We start from the raw sequence: 7,500 nt of genomic DNA, 5'->3' as shown, positions 1-7,500 counted from the left end.
CGGTTTGATGTGAAAATTTTGGACCTTTTAGCCAGGGCGTCAATCCCAATTGAAAAGAGTGGGGGGAGGCATAAATGACTGAACAAGGATTAAATTGAAGGAGTATGCGCGTGACTCACACTGTAAAAAATGTCTGTGATATAACAGCTTTACACCGTTCATCTACTAAAATTAATCATGTTGTTAAAAAAAATTGTTGTCCATTTACAAAATGTATTGTAACAACATTTTCTGTATATGGGAACAAAATCTTCATAACAATACATCAACTGCTGTGTCGGAACAAAAGCATCAGGCTCGATCCAAGTTTTCATTATGCGGTCGAAGTGATCGCGAAAACGTTACACCGAATCTTGCATCATAAAACGAGAACCGTATTTTACATGTTGTTGGAATTTTAGAAAGTAGCATATACGTTTAGTCTTACGCAATCAATGAGTTTTTTCCGAAATAGTAAAGTTAACAACTGTGTCGCAAAGTTGTAGATGACCTTTGTACACTACTTACAGTTGAATGACGCTGGGCGCGCACCGATGGTCCGAAACCGCTGTAATTACGGTAAGTTATGATTTCAAAGCTTTTCAGTCCTTTTTAATCTAACATGAGTGCAACTATAGTGAATTGAGTCATATGAAACTGTTACTTTTTACGTAAGCATTTATTAAACGTTCGTTCGTTTGTTGGTTTGTTTGTTTTGAAATAAGCGGCAAAGCAAGAAGGCTAGGCCGAAAGCACAGCTCTCTGTCGGTCCATTGTGTACATACTAGCACAAGATGCTATGGCAGTTCTTTGTTTGGCGAGCATATACGATCGCTTACTTCTAGCATATCGTCGTAGCTGTTTTGACAGTCATACCAAACCTAAGCTTACATTCATTCTTTGGCGGTATCGTTTCTATTGGCTATGATATAACGCAGCCTAGACACAGGTCTCCAATCAGTGTCTATGCTTTACTATATAACATAGATTCTCTTAGGAAACTTCTTGATATCACTTTTACTGTTTAGTTTGAAGCCCCCCGATCGGCTTACACTAAATCTTGGGGGAGTCGTGCAGTCCCCTGTCCTGAATCTTGGGGGAGTCGTGCAGTCCCCTATGGCACGCCAAATGGTAAAATTCAGAAATGAACAATCTAGGCTAGGTTTATGGTTAACAAACTCTGGTCTATCACTAAAATAGATCATCGATCAATAAAATAGGTTTTTTTGTCTGATAAATCACGTTTTTCCAGTGATAAATCAGAATTTTACTAATACAACTTGTTTTGTTTTTCTCGCTGAATTTTGAAAACTAATTTTTGGTCGGTAAAACCACTTGTTATTCCTTGTTCAATTCTGAAGGATGCTACTGCATGCAATGGGGAAACCCTGTATGTACTATGTGCCTGTCATTTGATGCCTTGGCGTATAAACACGATATCACAAGAACCAAGATGTTTGAACTCGAAATTTAGTATTTATAGGTATGTTTGAGTGGGAGAGGGCTTATGTGGAAGTTAACTATACAAAAAATTCCTGAAGGAAATTTCTTTGTAAAGGGAAAATGTGAGTATTGCGGGCTAGAAAAAAATTACAGGCAAAGTCTACCTCCTAGCCCTCCTCCCCCCCCCCACCCATCCAGAACTGTGCCTGAGCTGCTAATTGCCCCTAGCCTACTTTAAGTATCATGATCAGTTGATGTATGCACTGTTGTATGCTATACTAACCTGGTCTTAGCATGAATGTGTTGATAGTGGGTGTTATGAATTATGCTAAACTGTAACCTACTTATAGTATTAACTGATAAGATTTGTCATCTGTCAATATATATGTAACCAAAAGTGTTTGTTTGTTTTCCTTTCATAGGATAGGCTTCGGCTAAACCTGAGATGGAATAGTCAGGGGCACCGGATTTGTAATGTATTGTTGGAGAGCCTGACCCATTTCCGAAAGGTTTTAATTTCTATATGCTTTACTCTCTTGCAGATGGTTACTTGTTCATGTGGTGTTCACTATGATACTGCAGCTAGAAAGGTGTGTCACTACCCGCTTCATCAAAATCAACCAAATTTTCAATTTACGTGTCCTGAAGAAAGTGCAACAGAATTTTTGTAAGTTATTCAGACTATAATAAGACTATGATTGGTCTCACATATCTATGCACTAGATCATCGGGTTTCACTTTTTTCGTGGTAAAGTGCGTCACGGTGACCACTGGACTCATCCAGAGTGCAAGAGTTTCACTTGCAGGCTACTCTTGCATAATTTCTGAAAGAAATTGCTTTTAAAATTATAATCCATGGATCTTTATACTTTAAGATATTCAAGGGCATAGGAATCGGGGGCTGGGGGCGCCAGCCCCCAGTGAAAAATATGGAGGGGCGGAAGTATCATTCTGCCCCCCCCCCCCGCTTCGCAAGTCAGAAAACCCCTTTTTCATTTCCAAATGAGAAAAAAATCTCATTTGGAGCACCAAATTGCATCTAAGGCCAGGTGAAAATGCAAAATTATATACAAAATCGAGTGGGTGGGTTGAAGTGTGCTATATTGCACCAAATTGCATCTGAGGCCACCTTGAAATGGAAAAAAATTCCAAAGGGGAGGGGGACACCCCCTCCCCTTAGACCCCTCCCCCAGGCCGGCAATCAGTCTTCAGCCCCCCCCCCACTCAAAAGTACCTTCCTACGCCACTGAAGATATTAATAAAAAATGCTTTTGTTTTTATGTAACAGGTTGCAATCCATTTCTTAGAAACAGAATGGCAATAACAGTTGATCGGGAACCTCTGCTGTATCCTACATCCATTATTGCTGCGTTGAAGATGTTGTTCATGAGCTACTATGTGTTCAACATATGCTATCCCACAGAGGTTCAAGCAACCATGGAATACATACAGAGGTACAGTTTAAACCTAGTTTCTTAACAGATTAACAAAGGAGGTGCATTCAAACTACAGTTCCTCCATCTTGTTGAGATCCTGCAAGAAGAACTGCAAAGTCATGTTCAGTTTGTTCAGTAATAGCTTTATGTCAGTGTCAATGCCAACAAATGTTGTGCAACATTAAATGTTTTCATTAAACTACTAGTGCACCTGTCACGGCATGCAAATTACAACAGTTTATACATAATAAAACGGATAAAAACTTTTACTTATATACATATATATATATATATATATATTATATATATATATATATATATATATATATATATTAATATATAAATTTTGTGTGAAGTTTTACTAATTTTGGGGATACTTTTACCAAAATAAAATAAATTTAGGTTTTAAGCACTGGGATGTTTTTGGTAAACAATGATAGATTGGACTCATGAAACTTTTTTCAAATTATTCCCTACAGAATACTGTTCGAGATTGATCCAGGGAGAGGGTCTAGGGCAAAGAAATCTTACAGATGGTGTATAAATCCGAAAGTAACTTCTCTTTATGAGTGGATGAAGGAAAGTAGAGAGTGAGATATGCAGTGAATGTGGCCAAAAGTATTAAGCTACTTGGTTTAACTGCATTTAATTTTGTTTTGTTTAATGCCGTATACTTTTTGTTTTTTGTTTAATGATACCTCCATTTCAAAAGCACTGACTCTGTGAACTATTCTGCTATAAATCACTAAATTTTACAGATTCATGTTACAATGTAACTTAAAGTTGATTTTTAAAATACTTAATAAACAGTAAGGTAATCTGCTTGCTTCAGAAGTATTTTAACCAAACATTGTATATTCTGAAATACAAAATATGATTCTGTACAGGACAACCTCATAGCTTTTGCAGTACAAGTTGGATGTAACTATATAAAAATATCCAAATTTGAGCACTGTCAAGTAGATTTTCTGATTGTTCTATATATTGGAAAGGGTTCATTTTAGCAAAAAAATATCCCAGTGTGCCTGAGCATTTCAATGGAAGTTTCATCACTTTGACATTGACCATCAATCTAACTGTTTTCTTTTTTTCTTTCTATTGATTTGGGAGTTGTTCTGATACCAGTAAAGCTTATATTATTTCCAAGAGTAGCAACTGTACTCATTCGAAACAAAGTATTTTTACTAGAAGAAATCCTTTTAAGTACTCTAAGCATATAAATAGTATTTGAGTTTCACACTGTTTATAGCTTTTTGTTTCAGGTTCAGTTTCAATGCAACTTAAGTGGTTTCCAGGTTCATGTTATTGTTTTGTTTCTTATTTCTTTAGTATGTCATAGAGTAGTATTTTTTAGTCGTTGCTCTTTCATTCTAGACACTATCTCTTTGTAAGAGTGCTAATTACAATGGACAGCAGTATCCTTGGTAGGTTCATAAGGTAAATTGACCCCCTGCTATTCAGCATTTATCAATCTTGCTTAAATAGTATTTTACCTTTGGAAGTCTAATATCATCAGGAAAGTCCAGATTAATATGCTGAGATAGTTTAGTAGTAGTATGATAATATCACTGTTTTTCAACGCACTGGTAGACAAATTCACACTTTATCCCTGTCTTGGAATGATATCTAAACTGTCCATGTTAGTGTAATATATTGTTACATTGTTGTTTGCAGTGCTAATTCCACATTTGCTGTATATGATGTTATCCTAAAAGTCTAAAACACCTGTCAAGATTGCATGTTGGTAAATAAAGATATGTGTGTTTGGTAAATTTGACTCTCTCAATGTGTTCCTCTTGGTATAACGTTTATTTTTTCATCTAAATCTCTTTCATGTACAACAAATTCCTCTCCACATATGATTCGCCCAGGATCACAAATTACTTTACCCATATATAGCAGCTTCATTTGAATAAATAATTTTCACTTTCAACCACAACTTTTTACCGTGTATACAAACTGTTATTTGGTAAATTAACGGAAACATTCTGTCTAGAAACGAAAAAAGTTCGACCAATATACAAAGGGTATTTTGAATGTTACATCACTTTTTCCATGTTGCCACATAAAATTCTACCTGAATAAATAGAAGTGAATCTGTTTCTACACAAACCGTAGTTGTGCATTTACAGTTGCTGTTGTACACTGATGAAAAAACAGATGGAAACTAATTGACAGCTTTTCTTTTGTAAATATACAGAGAAATTTTTTACAGTGCAGCGCCTTAGTGCAAAGCCTTTATCGGGCCACTGAATGTGGTCCAAGGGCGAAGCCCGGCGGGGGTCCAGAGGCGGACACACATCCAGAATCTTGTTATATACAGATGTCTACAACATGCATACTTATGGTATTATAAGTCAATTTAAAAAGCACTATTGGGTATCTGGGTATTGCTAACCAAACTGAACGCACAATATTATATTGACATGTAGTGTTATAGTGCTTTTACGTGATAATACAACATACCATAACATATAAAAATATTATACTGGAAAGAAAATTAGCGAAATCTGCAGGCTTTCATTATCTGCTGACTTAGCATATAGCCTAAGTGGCTTATGGGCGCGGCTCCTCATTTAAATTACGCTATCATTAAAATCCTTTATTCTTATATCAACCAAGTTGAAAATGTCTATTTCTCATAGGTGGGGGTGGGGTGGGGGTGGGGTGGTGGTGGGGGAGGGTTGAGCAGATGAGATTAAAACATTATCAACTATTAATCTCATAGCACAATGTTTGAGCTTCTTTTATGCGATACACGAGTCATTATGAGCCTGATAGGCCTAGCGCCTACACGAGTCAGTCACTAAACCTTGGGGTACATTGATATTGTGCCCCCCCATTACCCTTCAGAAAGTGGGGGACATGCTCCCTGTCCCCTCCCAATGATTGACGCCCCTGCTTTTAGCTCCAAATGTTCCTCCTCTTCTCTCTCTTTCAATTTTGACTTGTTTCTTCGAAATTTTAACGTTTATCACAAGTTTCCCTATACGTGTTGTTTAAACATTTGGACAAATTATCTCGACATTTACATGTTTTAACTATAAAATTTCAACATTTTAATCTGGAAATTTTGATATTGTATAATAAATTTGCGACGGTTTACAAAAAAAAAAAAAATTGGCGTTCTAGATCGAAATTAGTTTTTCTTTTATCTCAAAATTCCGATGTGTGAACCCCAAATTTCAACGTTTTATCATAAAATCTCAATATTTTATGCCTTTATTAGATGTTTTATAACAAGAAAAAAAAATAATAATCACAAAAAAAAGCGAAATTGTTTTACTTTAACATCACGGCTCGGGCATACCAAAATGACATATCACGGAAACCAGATGGGTCATACTACAACATTATAGAACATCAACGCCAAAGGTCACGTGATCAGAGGAGGTCGCTGGACAAACTTGTCTGAAATTGTGCGAACTCCTCCCAAAACGTAAACCTCATGATGGTACCCCCCCCCCCACTCTCTTCCCCTTTCTTCGTCACCGCAGTGCAAGTATGGCGCATGAAGACGTTTCGCAACTAGTTGAATGAGCAGAACCAAACTGCAGTTCCCACCCTGTAGGCAGAGATATCAAATCCACGAATGACTTCACTAAAGCAGTTATTTTGAATGGGTCAATAGCAATAAACATGTTTCCAAGCCGTATGAGCGTCATTTTATTAAAGTACATAAATTGCTGCGCGTGGTCACTTAGGCATAGGCCTATACTTCGTTTTGTAAGAATAACCAGAGGTTATGGAAGCAATCTCCGTTTTTTTTTTAAATTTACTTATTTGTTTAGCCTACGCCGTAGCATGGTTCACTCGTCGCCTGCACCTTTAAAAATGCCTCCTTTCTGAATATATATGAACACATAAAAAAAAAAAATTTGGTAACTGATAATATCTGCTACGAAAGCAAATACTGAAGAAAAATAAGACATCAGTTATAATATATCGTTATAATATATAATCGTTATAATATATCATTGTAAGATTTACCATTGTGACCCATAGCTTATAATTCTATAGTTTATGAATTTGTTTGAGCGTCGGTTTATGAAATAAAAGTCAAAAGTTAATAAAATTGAGAATATTAGTTTCTATGGTTACTAGTTTATTTCAGTATGCTATGACGACGAAACAACAATACCCTATTTTAAGTATTAGCTAATTAACACACTGTAATACTGATTGACTTCTTCTCATTATTATTTTTCGCTCCTGTGCAGCTATTATTATCTTAATAAAATCGTAAACAACGTGGAACATATTATTTCTTTCCATATTTGCCGGCTACGCTTTCTCCCTTTTTATCTTAATTTTGGGATTTGGTTAAACTGTTCATTTGCTGTATGTATAGATATAGAATAAATGGATTTATGTATATCCTGTATTTTTATGGTTTTATTTTTGTGTGTTTTTGGTTGTTTCCATTTTGATGACAATCAAGTTGGGAACTCTTTTTACAAAAATTATGATCCCTAGAGAAAGGCATTACGTTTTCACTTAATGTAATTCAATATTTGAAATTATTGTCATAAGCATTTCGTGCTAGTAAATTTGTTGTAGTGATACTTTGGGCTGAGTCGTATACAGTTAAAGCAACACTTTAGGTTGTTTGTGCTACAATCTGCCCATCGTTGTACCATAT

General features: G+C 35.9%; 1 protein-coding gene and 1 long non-coding RNA gene across 4 annotated transcripts in view; both read left to right on the top strand.

Moving 5' to 3' along the window:
• LOC139973970 (fibrinogen-like protein 1) overlaps positions 1–7,500 on the top strand; it is a 34,082-nt gene that overhangs the window by 13,966 nt on the left and 12,616 nt on the right. For 2 of the 3 annotated variants that reach the window (XM_071980875.1, XM_071980872.1), the window contains one exon: positions 1–112. This exon is cut by the window's left edge and continues 634 nt beyond it. The exons of the other annotated variant lie outside the window; for it this stretch is intronic. The gene's annotated coding sequence lies outside the window, so the exon portion shown is untranslated. Of the gene's footprint in view, positions 113–7,500 lie in introns of those variants that run through there. 3 annotated transcript variants of the gene reach the window in all.
• On the top strand, positions 123–4,635 carry LOC139973977 (uncharacterized). Its single transcript, XR_011795355.1, has 4 exons — positions 123–558; positions 1,965–2,089; positions 2,711–2,876; positions 3,338–4,635. It is a non-coding gene; the product is annotated as an uncharacterized lncRNA (long non-coding RNA).

Source organism: Apostichopus japonicus, chromosome 9 (assembly GCF_037975245.1).
Source record: "Apostichopus japonicus isolate 1M-3 chromosome 9, ASM3797524v1, whole genome shotgun sequence".
Lineage (NCBI taxonomy): Eukaryota > Metazoa > Echinodermata > Holothuroidea > Aspidochirotida > Stichopodidae > Apostichopus > Apostichopus japonicus.
Note: the sequence above shows the minus strand (reverse complement) of the source record. Positions and strands in the feature narration are given on the sequence as shown.